The sequence below is a fragment of the Centruroides vittatus genome, unplaced genomic scaffold (assembly GCF_030686945.1).
Source record: "Centruroides vittatus isolate TY-2023 unplaced genomic scaffold, ASM3068694v2 contig_364, whole genome shotgun sequence".
Lineage (NCBI taxonomy): Eukaryota > Metazoa > Arthropoda > Arachnida > Scorpiones > Buthidae > Centruroides > Centruroides vittatus.
In genome coordinates this window covers 1,042,835-1,059,814 of record NW_027122188.1, presented here as the reverse complement: position 1 = coordinate 1,059,814, position 16,980 = coordinate 1,042,835, and the positions used below count along the sequence as shown (strand labels likewise).

At 34.1% G+C, this 16,980-nt stretch overlaps 1 protein-coding gene across 1 annotated transcript in view; it reads right to left on the bottom strand.

Moving 5' to 3' along the window:
- LOC136975077 (protein FAM135A) overlaps positions 1-5,250 on the bottom strand; it is a 113,447-nt gene extending 108,197 nt beyond the window's left edge. The window contains exon 1 of the mRNA XM_067270074.1: positions 5,091-5,250. The gene's annotated coding sequence lies outside the window, so the exon portion shown is untranslated. The remainder of the gene's footprint in view (positions 1-5,090) is intronic.
- Positions 5,251-16,980: the final 11,730 nt, after the last annotated feature.

Genomic DNA, 16,980 nt, shown 5'->3' with positions numbered 1-16,980 from the left:
ACAGTGTATCTAATATTTCATTATACAGGTTTGTTGATTTCATGGATGGTATGTTTTCAATATTGGGAAATCTCTTGAAGTAAAGAGACCAAGTTGAGAAATCAATTTACGATTGTCGTTCAAAATCTTTTTTCTGTAGTTTCTGTATTGTTCTCCCAAAAAAAATCATTAGTTTTATTCATAATCAGCTGCTGTTATAATTTTTTAATATGTTTTATCTTTTTGGATTTTAGTATATTAAAGTATATAGATTTTAATTTTTTGTAGTGATTAAATGAATCGTTTGTATAGAATTTTCTGAATAGTGATAAGGCTTTGTTGTTCTTGATTTTTAAAATATAGCAGTTGAAGTCAAGCCAAGGCTTTTTAAATATATGAGATTTTGCATAAAACTGTATGTAATTTTTTGCTGATTTATTAGCAGATAATCATCTCATAATTTGAGTTGAACTCCTCGTTTTTTTAAATCAATATAATATGGTAATAGTGATTTTCTTCTATTACATGAGTTTTTAGCTAAATCAGCTGCCATATTTACATGTTGCCACTCTCCCAGTAATTTCTTTTGTTTCAATCTATTAAATGTCGTTAAAATATTATTTCTCAGTTGTTCCAATTTCAGAGTTAAACATTTAATATTAAATTTTAGAATTAGGTATACTATAGATAGATTTTATGTCTTCATTTTCATTGCATGTAAGCTTTACAGATTGCATCAAGAAATTCAATAATTCTTTATGTTTTACATCCGTTAATTTATTTGCATAATCATATATCATTAATTTATTATTATTTATTGCATTATTCAAAGTATCTATCTTAAATTGCATTAGTTCTTTATCATTAAGTAATTTGGTTAGTTCTAATTCACAATCTTTTCATTTCTTTCATTAGTAAATTGCAATTGTTTTTTAAAATTAATTATTTCACTATGAACTACATTAATTTCCTCTTGGATAAATGTAAATTGTTTTTCCATTCTTTCATTACTGGTAGTGTAAGTTCTACAATTTTCAACCATAGGTCTATAGTTGAAATGTCTGTTGTTTCTGTAGTTGTTAGCTCTATTGAAGGATTTAAATTAGATTTCTCACCTGTCTGAGTTGGTAACTCTGTTCTTATTTCGGTATAGTCCGTGATAAGGTTTGTCTGTAATTCTAATGATATTGCATTATTAGTTGATTGCTTTAGATGATTTATTGGTGGTCTACCTCTCTTCGTTGGTGTTTTCTGCAATGGTCCTGGATTCAAATCCGGAGATTAATAATAGTAGTAGGATTAGCTTGAAAATCTTCATTTTAGTTGAAAATATTACACAGTTTCCAATTATTAACAATTGTATCAAAGTCGGATGAAGTGAGAAAAAAGTCACGAACCACAGTGACAATCTGAGCACCCCCATAAAATGATTTTCGTCAAATTAATTATTAATGTAGTCAAAAAGTACACTGATAATTAATTTTGGCAAGATTGTTTGACTTAATGAATTAAAATTGATTTATGACTTGTTGTTTACATCTTGCCACTGTGGTTTGAGATTACAAAGGAGTTTTGTGTGTTGATTTCCTCCACAAACAAAAGACAGTTAATGCTACCTACTACTAAAACCTGTTGGATAAAGTCAAGACAAGATAACCTATTGGTTCAAAAGATGTGGTAGCTCCATCCACAATGTGTTGCTCCTGCATGACAATGTGAGGCTCCAATTCATGAGAAATTAATGCAAATGCATTGGACCACTGTCAAACAATCTCACATACAGCCCAAACATATCACCATATGACTACCACTTGTTTGGATCACTCAAGGTGGTGTTGGGAGGACAGCAATTCAAAAATGATAAACAGGTGAAACACAAGAAACAGTGCACCTTATAACTCCAGCAGTATATTTAATAAATCATAATTTTTAAATTATTTCCATTGAATTTGATATGTTTATGTTAGTTTTATTTTAAATGGTGTACTTCACCATTTAAAATAAAACTAACATAATTAGTAAATTAGTAAATTTAAAATAATTTAATCTCATTTGGATAAATAAATTAAAAAATGTGCATTTCAAACAGGACACTGATCTGCTTTAACTTTCAACTATATAAATGTATGATATATGCCAGTTATTCCATCTAGTTACTAAACATTAGTCAATTCAGATATAAATATATACTAAATAACACTAACAAAACCTATATAAATATATAAATTTTTGATTAGAATACAATATTAGCTCAACTGTAATCTAAGAACATGTAGAATAATTTTTAATGATTAATTATCCTAGTAGTAAGAATATTTTACTGATATATTTACAATATCAATTATAGTCAATTGAATGCTGTTTGGAAGATCTGTAGCATGCATTCCAATCAGCAAATGATAAATACATGGTTATATACTAGACAAAAATGATCACATCTTACATCTTTGGATTATATGCTTGGAATGCAGTGTAATTTGCTATTTATTTATACATTAGACAAGAGTTATAGTTCAATTCTTACTCCACACAAAAATTTTAATATAAAAATAGAAAATTCTTCTGATTCCAGCACTGGGGTGGAAATTAATACTATCCGGAACCTATAACTGGCATGTAACACGTATATACTCTATATATAGTGCGGTTGACAAATGTTTTTGAGCTATATATAGAGTATATACATGTTACGCACCAGTTATAGGTTCTAGATAGTATTAATTTTAATATATTTGAAAAATTTTGACTACCTCAAAAATACTAATTATTGAATTAAATTCATAGGTAACAATATATCAACTTAAATTGGCCTCAAATTTGGAGTATATTAATTTAACTATTCCAATTCTATCTTTAAAACTTTTAGAATTTATTAATATTAACTACATTTTTATTAGCTTTATAAATAACCTGCATACTATCATTGATGATGCATACGTGCATCACTTTCCAACAGCTAATTGTATTAGGCATTCAATAAGATTTGAACTTCTAGTCTAACTTTTAATTTTCTGTGATTCAAATTAGATAACCTGTCAATGACTGTTCAACATAGTCAAAAACATTTGGTTCAGTTATTAGTATGTATTTTCTGCTTGAGTTTCAAGATGTGTTATTAGATTTATTAATATTTAATGACTTATAAAAATTGAAGATGAAAATCAAAATATTTGTGACATTACAAATAATTTCATTTTTAAAATTCCAAAATAAGATTTTAACAAACATCTAAATAAGCCTATACTAAATAGATGGTTAAACTGCTGAAGATCAAGCTATTATTATATTAACTACCATTAGATAAGCTACTACCTTTATATTAAAATAAACAATGGGATAATCTGATATATTTATAATTAATGAAGGAATTTAATGCAAAATGAAAGGAGAAGAGACAAAATAAAAAAATAAAAAATAAGCTTGAAAATTTACTACTACTGTAATTATTTCAAGGCCAAAAGATTTAGTTTACTTTATCATTACTATTTTTATTTTTGTAATAGGTTAAGTTATAAATAATATGTATAAATAATTTACAGATTACAATATTAAACTGAAAAGCCTAAACCACAATTATAATATATTAATTCTTAAAAAATATAGAAAAGTGTTAAAATAAAATTGCTTTTCAGTAAGTTGTAAAGAAATATATTTATTTAAATACTTCACGTATTACTTTCTTTACTAACTTATAACTTAATAAATAATCTTAATTCAAGAAACAAACTTCTTGAATTAAAATCATTTATATAGTTATGCATTACAAATGTAGTTCATACAAACAAAAAAAAACTTGTATTAAACAAGTTTCAAAACACCTTTCTCTCTTTTTTCTAGCAAATTCTTTAATTAAATAAAATAAACTAACATTTTCAGCTATCTTAAAAAGGCCATTTAAGATAGCTGAAAACGTTAGTTTATTTGATTTAATTAAAGAACTTGCTAGAAAAAAGAAAGGTGTTTTGAAACTTATAAACACAAGTTCACATAGAATTGTATTAAACAAATTTTTATTAGAAGATCTACAGATACTTTACAGAATGTGTAACTATTGTTTTGTCATTGCATGCTATTATTTAATATAATTCAAATTTTGATAAATAGAAATCACTTGTATAAGCAGAAGACTTATACAATTGAAAAAATCAAAAACTCAAGAAAACCATGAATTAAATCTGTATTTTTCAGATATCAAGTTCTGAACTGAGTGTTAAGGCTCCGACAAAATGCTAAAATTGCAACACTTCCATTGTAGACCAAGTCATCAGCTAAGGAATTTCTTTTTCTTTCCTCATTTTTTTTCCTGCATATTTATCATTGCATTGCAATTATCGTATTATAAGATTCAGTATAAAAACAGTATCGTAAAGCTTTCATTCAACAAATTGGAGATTTTGCTACGGAAATATTCACTCAAAAACTAAAAAATTTATACTTTACGGATTTAAGTTTTAAATACAGAATTAACAAGAAGAGAAGAATTCATCGAAGACACCTAGTAATAACAGCAGAAACATTAAACAATTTTAGCACATCCGAATTTAACTTTGCAGATAAGGAATTGAAATTAACAGTTCCCAATCGGTATGGATTGAACTTGCAATCCTTTTGTTTTTTTTAATCGCACGTCCTAAATCCACAACTCTAGAAAGTTGCCATAAGCGCAACAACCAAATTATGTCTATTACAATTCTAATTTATTATAAAATCTACCAAACACACTTAAATACAATATTAAAATGGACAATAATTCTAAACATATGTGAAAATAAAAAAGTCCATTTAATTGTCTATAAATGAAATATAAAAAAGTTTATAACAAAATTATTATTTTACTGCAAATGTTTTGTAGGCAAATTAGTGTTTATTATGACTTGAAATTATTTAAAATCATTTAATAGCAATGAATGATATTGCAATATAACATTGACCATGATTGTAACTGAGACCCCATTGAATAACATTGCTGAATAATAGAAGTTTGCAAACGAAGATATATTTGCTGCTTAAAAAAGAAAAAAATCATATTATTCAATAACCGTGCTGGTCTTTTCGATATTTCAATTAATAATTGCAATAAATATACATATTGTAAATACATTAACACTCACTCAATTTCATCCATAACAATCTTCGATTGGTTGCCACTTCGCCAATGCATACGCGTCAACTAGCGTCACCTAAAAACATCCAAATATTTACGTTTTGATAATTCTTTCCATAATCTCAATAATTGATGTTTATTATTAAATATTTTTACACGATAAAACCGATAAAACTGATAATAACCATAAATTGCCAATGGAGGAAAAAATTGATCGAAATGCCTTGCCGATAATTGCCGACGACTCCATACGGAATCCGAATCTTTTGATAAATTGAAAAGTATAAAACGTGTCGTTTTATTAAATCCACGCCTATAGTGTGGAATTGAATATTATTAGTAGGAAAAGTATTTGATTTATAGTAAATGGTTGAAGTATTGTTTACGAAGGTACGCAAGCGTTAAATTTGTTCCGTACGGTAATCTTAATCTTCGCTATCGTTATATTTTGCCGGGAACATCTGCTAGTTTGTAATATTTAATGATATAAAAAGCTTTTTATAACAAAACCTCATAACATATGAAGTCACACGAAATTTAATTTATTATGATTAATAACATAAAAGTTAGATTTTAAATAAAATCCCATAACAGCCGGGAAAGTTACGCAACTTGTATATTAATATCGCGTAAATCGAAATATATAAATGTGTGATGATAAACGTGTGGTTTCATTCAAACGTATAATTCTAGCAAGATTTTATTAAAATATAAATTTATATTAAAATTTCAACAATTACGAATGATTTCAACGGCGAATTTTAATTGTAAAGAACTTTTCTTGCCACTTTCTGTATATGTTCTCTTACTTTATATTAAGAGATAAAAGGAATGAATCAATTTTTATGTTTAAAGTTTATAAAATTCATTTGAAATCAGTTATATTAATATTGCGAAGACTTAATAGCGGATAGGAATCGATAAAATAGGAGACCTTAACATTTGAGTTGTTATTAAAGTGTTGATTTTTGATAAAATAATTAAACAAATATATTTAATATCGTCTTCTATGCTTGGCGTTTAATCTCAAGAATTTGGCCATCTGCAATGACCAGATTCTTGAGATTTTCTGCATTCACACTCGGCCATTATGGTCTTAGCCAAACTCTGGAGAAAAGGTTCTCTTAATGCCACGGAGTGAAAAGGGCCCCAAAAATATTTTTTACGTTATATTGTATATGTAATCAAATTGTAAACATTTTTAAATTTAATTTTGCTAGATCTTAAACAATAATAATTTCAACTAAAATATAAAGTACATAGTACATATTTTGAATAAAGCATAGTCTATAGACTATGCTATATAGATTACAGGTATACCTCGAGTTACGTCGTTTTCGATTATAAGTCGTTTGTCAAAAAAGTATATGAAAAAATAAAAATCAAGTTTAAGTCATTTTATTCGAATTTACATCCGTCCCTAGAAGACTTAAAGACATAGAAAAGACTTAAAAGCACATAAAATCATATTAGAATATGTACATTTACAGTAAATGTTAATATAATCATCATAAATTCTAGAGAACGAAACATGAAAACATCTGTGTTTCTGTGTTGTCGTCTTATTTAGCGGTCTTTAAATGGTATTATTATAAGCGGTCTTTAAGTGGTAGCGGTATTCAACATGATGCTAAAAATTCGAGAAATTTGGTTTGGATCAACGTCCATGTGTATTCAATTACACCTGTCAATACTATTGATCACTGTTAAAACTTGAATATCTATGTTACCCGAATTATCAAACGAACGGAATACTTGCACATTCGTGCGTCACTATTCGTTTATTTTCATTAGTTTTGAGGGTAGTTCAAAGCAACGTTTATTCGTATAAATTTCTCTGTAAAGTTGGACACACAGCATTCTGAGCAGCTTTAGTTACTCCCCACTTAATGGCAAATGTTTACTTAACTCTTTTCGCTCTGCGTGCACTAAGAGGGCCTCGTTTTAGCCAGCCCATTATGGGTTCGACCAGGTGCACAATGGGGAGAAGGACAGAGCCCGGTATATGGTTTATAACAGTATTCGTTGATGTTATAGATGGAAAACAGAATGGACAAACAGGTAAGGTGCAGTTACTACTCGGCGACTGAGAATAAAATCCGGACGGGTCAAGGGTCAAAAACCCCCTTCTTGGGGTTTTTTGACCCTTGACCTGTCCAGTCAAGGGGGTTTTCCAGGGGGGGGGTCTGTCCAAACCTATAATGGGCTTCCTAAAAAAGCCCTCTTAACATAAAATATTCTTTACTTTTTAACTTTTAAAACAATCCGCTTAGTCAAATAGCTCGATACGAGTGGCTAATGGATGGAATCAGAGACGGTCCAGTAGGTGTACAGTGTGTGCATGACAAATCTCGAGGGTGCCGATACCGGTCAATGTCAAATGCCTCTTGTCGCATCACTAGTGTACCTCAAAGAACACGACAGGATTGTTGTAAATTTTAAATGTTTCTCACCATAGCTCTAAAAATCTAAATATGTTAAACTTAATACTAAGTAGATTGTCCATCATTTGTTTTCTAACTAATTCGTTTTAAGACCAGAATCCACGAAAATTTCCAAAATTTACAACTTTTTAGTCACTCTCGTTGAACTGGAAAAATTTCTGTCTTTATTATCTAATATAACGAAGAAATCAGTCCCCACTGTACTGGCTAGAGATTGATTCGGTTAAGCTTTTGTTTAAGTAAAATTCTGGTTCTTTAGGCAGGGTTTTATTTATGTCTCCAATTCCCTAATCTCTTAATTATTTAATTACTTCTTAAGTATAAATAAGTTGAAACCGGTTACTTTGTACCTGAATATTTGTAGTCTTGGGAAAAAAGTGGAAAGACAAATTTTTATGACAACGGATACGTAAATCGTAAATTTAAGGAAAATAAATTCTGGAGCATTTTTGTACCTTGTGCGTCTCATTCATTAAATTTGGTTGTAAATAATGCTGACAAAGTAACAGTTAATATTTTAACATTGTACAAGAATTGTACGCGTTTTTTTTCTACATACCCTTATAGATGGAACATACGAAATCGTAATATCACCGGTTTAACATTGAAATCCGTAAGTAATATAAGATGGGAGAGCAGAATAAAAATATTAAATGTTTTAATGGATTTCTTTTTAACTTTTGTCAACTATACAGAACTATCATAAAAACAAAACAGTAAATTCCTATCAGTTGGGTTAAGTTATAAATGTACTGTACTTATGATTCACATAATCGGGCGAGGGCGGCCAAATATCTAGCAGGCAGGCGGCTAACAGCCCAGAACCGGTCCCGGATAGAATCATTGGAAGCGTTATACGTGTGTAGCTTCCACCAGCTAAACCGCACGGGGTTGGTGCTCTGTAAAGCGCATGTGCGAATGCGTATAATCTGGCTGCTTGGAAGCTGACCCAGTTTCGACAATACAGCGCTTCCATTCCGCCACTGATATTCGAATACACAATAACAATCTTATCTTTTATTTCACATGTATTATAGAAATGTGTAATAAGTTACATAATGCAATTATAATAAAACATTAATTTTAATTAATTCAAACTGCGTTAAAATATAAAAATTTATATTTTAGAAAATACAAGGGAAGCGGCGTTTCCACCACTTCCAATGACGGCACGCCACTGAGTAATATCTATCACATCTTTCTTAATTATGCATAATTAACAGAGACCGAGATTAAAACAGTTCTTTTTATTTCGCCTATTTAAATATTTAAAATAAATCAATTACAGAAACGTGACTGCAAATAATGAAATCGATTATTTTTTTATTTGTAAATATGGCACGAACAATGTGTACGAGGTCGGCCATATTGTCAACGTGAATGCAAGTGTTTGTCAACAAATGATCAAATGCATGGCCCTAGCTTGTCCGAGTGAAGAGAACGATTTTAAGAATCTGGGACATCGGTGTCACGATAATTATTTCCTTTCTATCCCTAGCACCAGCCTCGAATGCAAGGCTGATCCGATGGTCACTTTAATAAACGAAACCACGAAACGTCCAGAAAATTTTAACCTTCCCGATTCTCTGTTTTCTAAAATGCGACTGCGATTAACGAAAATACAGTACGTTGTACGACGAGCAATTTCACTCCGAAACGTCTACGACTGTGGACGCGCTTAACCGCTATTCTCCACCAATGGTCTTTCGCCCGCCCGGTCACGTGATCGTCTTCCTTCCTTCGTTTTCTTTTTCTAGAACGACGTTTAGGAATTGGTCTTTCTCTTTTAATAATGTTTTCTTTTTCATTATATGGTCTTGAGCCTAAGCTATTTTAAAATAAATTTTCAATATCGAAATTACATTCTGCATCGCTAGCCATAAGAACTAAAATTAAAAATAAAATTATAAAAACTTACTTGGTGAAATAAAATGTGCGGTGGATATACATACCTGGTACAAAATATTCTTCAATTGTACGAACATACTTTTAAAGAGAATTATAATTAAATATAGCTTTGTAAAGAAACGTACATAAAAATAACATAAAATCTTTACTTTTTAAATCTTAAAACAATTCAAACTCAGTCAAATGGCTCCCTACCAGTGGCTAATGGGTGGAATCTGCTGTATAGGACTGAGTAGTGTTCGTCGTTTGGATTATATGTTGGGTGACCGTGGTCATCGGTGGGGACCTCAGACGACGGAAGATGCGGTAGAGCGTTGACTGGGAGGAAGGAGGCACACAGACGACCCCACCACTCCCGGCGAGCCTGGCGGGTCTTCCTTCGGAGTTTCGCCTGTATTTATCCCACCAGGAGTAAGACCCCACCTACAGGCTAGACGGAACTCACGACGTTTTTGCGCTCTAATGCGGCCGCACTCGAGGGTCTCCACGGCGGTTTACCCGAGGAAGGAATAGAGCGAATTGTCGTGTTATCGGTAACTGTTTCACGGATATTGTCAACGAAGGAGTTGTAAGAGGTGGGGTGTGAATCCCCCGGAGGTCCAAAGCTGATCAAGATTATTGGAGTATCGATCCCAATTTGTGGTACGATGTAGACGGGGCAGTCGTCGGGCTAGGGGTGCCCTGGAGGGATAGAGTGATAGAGATCGGTGCATGGTCACTAGTTAATGTGTCCACGCAAGGGCGCCACGAGGCGGAACCCAATAAGTCCGGGGAGCAGAAGGTCAGGTCTATGGCCGACGAGCCGTTTGGGTGGAAGTAGGTCGGCTCCCCTGAATTCCAACAGCATAAATCTACTGATGAGAACCAATCGAAGAGGGTGCGGCCAACGCCGTCTGGGCGGTTGCACTCGTTATTCCAATAGGGATGATGAGCGTTCCAATCCCCACAAGCAATGCGAGGGTAGTGGTCATCCCGCAAGAGGGAGTCCAGCGGTAAAGCCGACTGGACGCCATGTGGGGAATAGATGTTAACAAGAGAAAGAGAGGCCCGTGTAACGTATACCAGGGTCTCTTGAGATTCGTTGTCTATGAGCTTAGCACCAGGGGGCAAATAGCGAGCGGGCCACCGGTGAGCGACCGCTGTTAAGACAGCGGACGGACAACAATGGGAATTTATAAGTCTACAAATTTTTCAATTTGCAGCAACGTGAGGTCACGGGTCGACACCAACTAATGGATTGGAATGTTTAGAATGTTAATCAGAAAAATCCAGCTTCGATTCTGACTCTCGTAGACATGACAAAATTTGGAAATAAATGTAGCATTCCTTCGAAAGCAAAATTGTCGCGTTCTAAGTAGTGAAGACATAAAGGAAAATTCCGGCGGAGGCAGACGGTGGCGCCGGAGGGAGGGGTTCCTCGGACGACGCGGAACGAGTCTCTTGTTCTGTGCCGTTGGAGGAGCGGGGGCTGGACGAGCGAGAGGCAGCGGGTGAAGAAGACCTTCCCCAAGTGCGCGTGGCAAGGCCGGATGGCCGAGCGGTCAAGGTTAGCAGCCTACCGCCCTGGGAGACCCGGGATCGAATCCGGGCGGGTCGAGAAATCCCCAGGAATTTTTCGGGGGGTGGTCCGTCCGGATATGTCGGTTCCCGTCCCTCACCACTCGGCCGCCCCATTGTGGGCCTGGCCGAACCCATAATGGGCTTGCTATAAGAGGCCCTCTTAGTGCCCACTGGCGGAAAGAGTTACAAAAAAAAAAAAAAAAAAAAAAGTGCGCGTGGCGTGGCATCCTCCCGGAGTCGGGATGATGCGACGCTACACCATGGGTCCAGTGCACTTGGCCAAGGTCTTCGGGGGTCATCCTGCCACAGACCTTGCTGTGGAGGATACTGAAAGTGACAACTCGTCCAAGCTGACATTTTCTGGTTGGTCGCGTTCTGCCCGTTCGTCCGCGACGGCGACGCCACCGCCTTGCCAAAGTCGGAACGGGGAGGAGTCGAAGGAGAGAGCCGCCGAAGTTGAGGGACCGGGCTGTCCGTGGTTTAGTTGCTGCGGACGGCTGTGGTTTTCTTGGCCTAGGCGGTGATCCTCTTCGATTTCCTCTTCTTCACCCGGACGCGACTTTCTTACCGGACTCGACACCTTTTCCCGGACGTGACCTCTCTTACCCGGTCGTGACCCACACAGACTTGTCTCCCGAACTTGACACTCGGTCGACGACAACGGATTTGACTCCCGATTGTGACCACCCGGACGTGACACGTTTACTCGCCGGACGCGACATTCGGCCGATCTTTCTTCCCAAACAGCTGTTATGAAGATTGAGCTTCCGGTTAGGGTAGGTTAGGTTAGGCCAGGCTCTTCTCATAACACTGTTCGGGAAGAAAGACTATCTGACAAAGGTAATAATTTTAACCTTAGATAATAAATGAATCAACTTCTCCTTTTCTCACTGTCTTTGTGTTTTATAGGAACATTTGGGAGGGAGATTCTTCTCCCTCCCCAACTTTACCACGAAGAGGACCAAGTGGACAAGTGAATATTTTCCGAAATCTCTGATGGTAAGAACTCTTTCGTTTTATTTTTTAACACATCTTATTCTCGTATCGTAATTTACTGTTTTCTGTTTATAGACATGCCGAAGATGTTCTTCGATCATACACACACACACACACACACACACACACACACACACACACACACACACACGGACACAACATCACTTTACACGAAGATATACACCGTTTAACCTTTACTCGAATTCTCGCACTCACGTACTTACACGTCAAGCGCCTCGTTCTGTGTAATTCGACACAATGAAACAACCCGAACACTCGCTTCCCACAAATCCAACCCCTGGGTCCTCGTCCCGGGAAGTGGAAACGCCAATTTTAAAGATTAAAAGACGTTAAATTGGCGGCCGAAGGGGCTCTGGTAATCACACATCTTGCATCGATTAAATGGAATTTCACACATTAGCATCAATAATCGTTTTGTGATGAATTTTTCTGTTAAATTTAGTGTGGTAAAAAATTATCTGCGCACAAATCCCGCTCGTATTTCAGTATTGCTAACTCGTTAAAGATCTTCGTGCTTATCGTATGTTTCGTTATACTTGCAAGCATCATGGTAGCTGGTTTTGTTCATCGAGAACTGTCTTAATCTTACCCATTTTTGGTTTGTTAAGATCCACAGTGTGGGCTGCCGGACTGTATGGAACGGAACTCGACACATCAGATACAGACCGCCCTGGGTTCTTCAACAGCCCGAATTCGATGTCAGAGCGGTAGACTGAAGTCTTAATCGCTCAAACATCCGGCCGTCACCTTGTTTTCAAGGTGTTGAAAGTAGCGATACTTCCATGTAAACAGTTTCTTATTGTACTGTACACTACACACTTACACATAAATTGTTTTTAGTTGGTCGGCAATATCACATAATATATTATTTCGGTGAGAAATTGATATTCGATGTACACCATTTCGTTCACGGCGGATTTTAAGAACTTAAGTATGACATATATTGAGGACGTTCTGTATTTAATAATAACGGATGAAATTTGATCCAATAATCTAGTGTCTTATATTAGGAGTCACGGTAGGGACCCTGATATAAGACACTAAAAAAGTCACTAACTGACAACATATACAGGAATCAGAGTTTTCGATTTTCGGGGATCGATTTTTTGCCCCCAAACATCCTATGGTATTTTTCAATATCTAGTGTCGTTCGAAAAAAAATTATTCTCTTAGGTAATGTGCAAAATTTCAAGATTTTGTATAAAGCGGTTGCTGCAATATGAGCATTCGAAAAGTGGAAAAAAGCGGTATTTTGCATTATTACTAGTTTTTTAATTCATTGTTTTGCATTATTACTAGTGTTTAATATATTTTAATAAATAAAATAACGGGTTTATAACGTTACTAAATAAATAAAAATAAAAAAAACACACATTTACGATAGTCGATCTTTAAGAATGCATTTCGGATTGGTAATTTTGTAATTCCTATTCACGCTCACGGCTTCAGTATCTCCAACATAACGAACAAAAGGTTAGTTCGTCTTAATATACTTTTTTTAATCCACAATGATGGATGTAGTGCACAATTTGTACACATTTTAATTAATGGTATAGTTTCTACATATCCACTTACTGACATGCTTTATTTGTTTATTTTTTATGGGAAAATGCAACGCTTCTTCCATTTCCCACAATTATTAACTCCTTATTACCATTCAGAAAGATTTTAACTTCGATATTCTGGTTCATAACACGACAAAGATCAAAATGTAGTTTCCATTGTAAATATTTTCACAAGTGGAAACCAAAGCTTTCACAAACAAACTATATTTACGAGCAATTGTTTATTGTGACATGGTCATAATGCCGGGCTGCAATTCTTAATCATATTTTGAAATCATTTAATTCAAAATACCTCAAACTAGTAGTGGCTTGCCCCTGTACAGTACATAACACTTTTCCATTAACAATTTAGTCGTGCCAGTCATCTGTTAACAGCTTTCGCGGGACGTTTTGAATTGGAAAAAAAAAAAAAAAAAAAAAAAAAAAACGTGACTTTCGGTTTGAATCAGAAGATCATATATAGTTAATTGGGGCCTCCTGTCCCTAAAATTTCCATATCTGGTCTCGGATTTCATGTAACTCAGTTCTCGCGGTTTAACGGACTTGCTAAATGAAGCCCCCTTAATGCCCACAGGACAGAAAAATTGGAAAAAAAACCACGAAAGTTATGACAATAAAACTTACAATACCTTTATTTTTCAAGAAAAAATAGCAATTATTACAAAAACCATTACCTGGCATTTCTTTTAAATCATTCATAAACTGTAAATTGGATCTGAAAAAATAAACTGTGTTTCTATTAGTTTTTTTTTTTTTTAAATAAATTCATCATAATAATTGTTTTCATTTCATTTGGCTCTGAAGGAGAGTGAACATATATATTCTATTTAAATAAACAATCAAATCTTTTTTATTTTGTAATGTAAATTTTTTAAAAATTTTAATATTATGCTCATTTTCAATAAGAATATGAGCGAATGTAGATATGAAAGCACTCAAATATTTGCCTTCACATTTTAATCGCATTGGCTCATTTCTAATGACAAAATATGAAATATACATACCTGTATATTAAACTTTAAATATTAAACTTTTAGTAATTAAAAGTACAAGTACAAAAGCACCAAATCTCTTATCAATAAATACAAAATTGGCAACAATACCGTTACTCTTCAAGCAATTCGCGATGATATTTAATAAAATCCTTCAAACAGTATTGCGGAAACGTAGAATAAATTAATCTACACGATTCGTAAACATTATTAAAATTCATTATTTGTAAGTTGGCTAAAAAAAAAAACAAATTTAATTATATTACATATAATTTTCATTCTTATTACAAATACAGCAAGTTAGACGATATTGTTTACACTTTAATGTAACGATATTATGTCATAACGGTTACCATAGGGTTAATGATACCCTAGGTATCGAAGATGGCGGAGCTTCCGGTAATCTCGAATCAGATTTCCAAGTGACGTTATTGATAGAGGAAGCTGTGATATGCAAATTTTTAAGAACAAACTAACTAGTGAAATGAAATCGTTGATTTTACGTATTAATTGTGTTAAAGACTTATTGGATTTAGTTATTATTAATTTAAAATATTGTAATTCTAATTTAATTATTTCATAACTGTAAAATTAATTAATTAGGATTTTGCTGATATTAATTTTTTTTAAATGAGTGATATTGATAATAATTCTGAAGAAATTTGGGCCGGATGCACTTCCCATAATTTTTATCAACTACTAGAATCCGAGTATTTGGAAATAGGTTTGGATCCCAGAAATGACAATGAATTTAAATTCGCAGTACGTTTAGGATTACAACAAACTGATGACGTGTGTAAAAAATGTTCAAAGGATTGCAAATTAGTATATCGAAATGATAGAAATTCATGTGTGATGCGATGTCAAAACTTCTGGAATAATAGTTCAGCCTTTGCTGGAACATTTAAAGGTAATCGTGGTAAAATTTCTTGGACTAAAATATTGTCGTATATATGGCATTATCTGGGATGGAATGCTCTTCAACTACCTCAGATATTGTTGCAGGTATTTCTAACAAGGGTGCAGTTGACTGGTCTAACCATATACGTTATGTGACGCTAGTTGCTTTGCATACTATAACATCATTTAAAATCGGAGGTCCGAATAAAATCGTAGAAATAGACGAAACAGTTATATGAAAACGTAAATAAGAAAAAGGCCGTGAACTAAAAAGTACAAAATGGGTCATAGTCTGTGTCCACTGCTCCAGTAACTAAAAATAATAATAAAGAAAAAAGGCAACAGAAAAAAAAGCAAGAATTCTGAGAAACCGGATAAAAATAAAAAAAAAAAAAAAAAAACGTCAATGTAATGTGGAGTCTCCTCCAGCAGAAACCAAACGTCGGAAACGAGAAACTGATGCACAATAATGTAAGTAAAATTATTGTTTCATATTATTTCTTTTTGGTTAATGTTACCTATGGTTTCAAGATGGCGGCTCGTCTCTGATTCCAGCAAGGAAACAGTGGGGACGCACGTTTTAACCTAACCTATTCTAATAATTTTGTTTGTAATAATTATGGTAATTTATTAGAATAGGTTAGGTTAGGTTTTTTTTTTTTTTTTTTTTTTTAACTCTTTCCGCCCTGTGGGCACTAAGAGGGCCTCTTTTAGAAGGCCCATTATGGGTTCGGCCAGGCCCACAATGGGGCGACCGGGTGGTGAGGGACGGGGCCCGACATATCCGAACGGACCACCCCCCGAAAAATTCCTGGGGATTATTCGACCCGTTCGGATTCGATCCCGGGTCCCCCAGAGCGGTAGGCTGCCACCTTGACCGCTCGGCCATCCGGCCGTCGGTTAGGTTAGGTTAGAACGTGCGTCTCCACTGTTTCCTTGCTGGAATCAGAGACGAGCCGCCATCTTGGAACCATAGGTAACATTAACCTTATTGTCGTAATAACCTAAATTATAAAAACGATGTTTTGTAACTAATACATCGCAGTCACTATTTGAGATAATTACGCATTCATAAATGGTGACCGGAAGCTCCGCCATCTTCGATATCTATGGTAACATTAACCCATTAATTTGTTTCAAGAAAATATTTATAGATGAACTTTAAATCGAAAAGATATTTCAAGTATATCAATCAAGAATTAAGTAGACATATATATATATATATATATAGCATCCATTAAGTTACTATATAAAACGCATTGATTCCGTCTTAAAAAATTTGGCCTAGTAAATTCGATTTCTATACAGTGTAAACACTACAATGCTTTTAATTCAGACAAAACGTTTTATACTGTATTGATAATTATCGAGTGTATTCCAGTTGAGAAATTCATATACACACAATAACAACAATAATTTAAACTTATTTATAGACCGTATACAAGTCTTAATTCGGTATTGGCCGTATGCTATTGCGTAAGTGGATTTTATAAATATCGCCGATAGGGGAC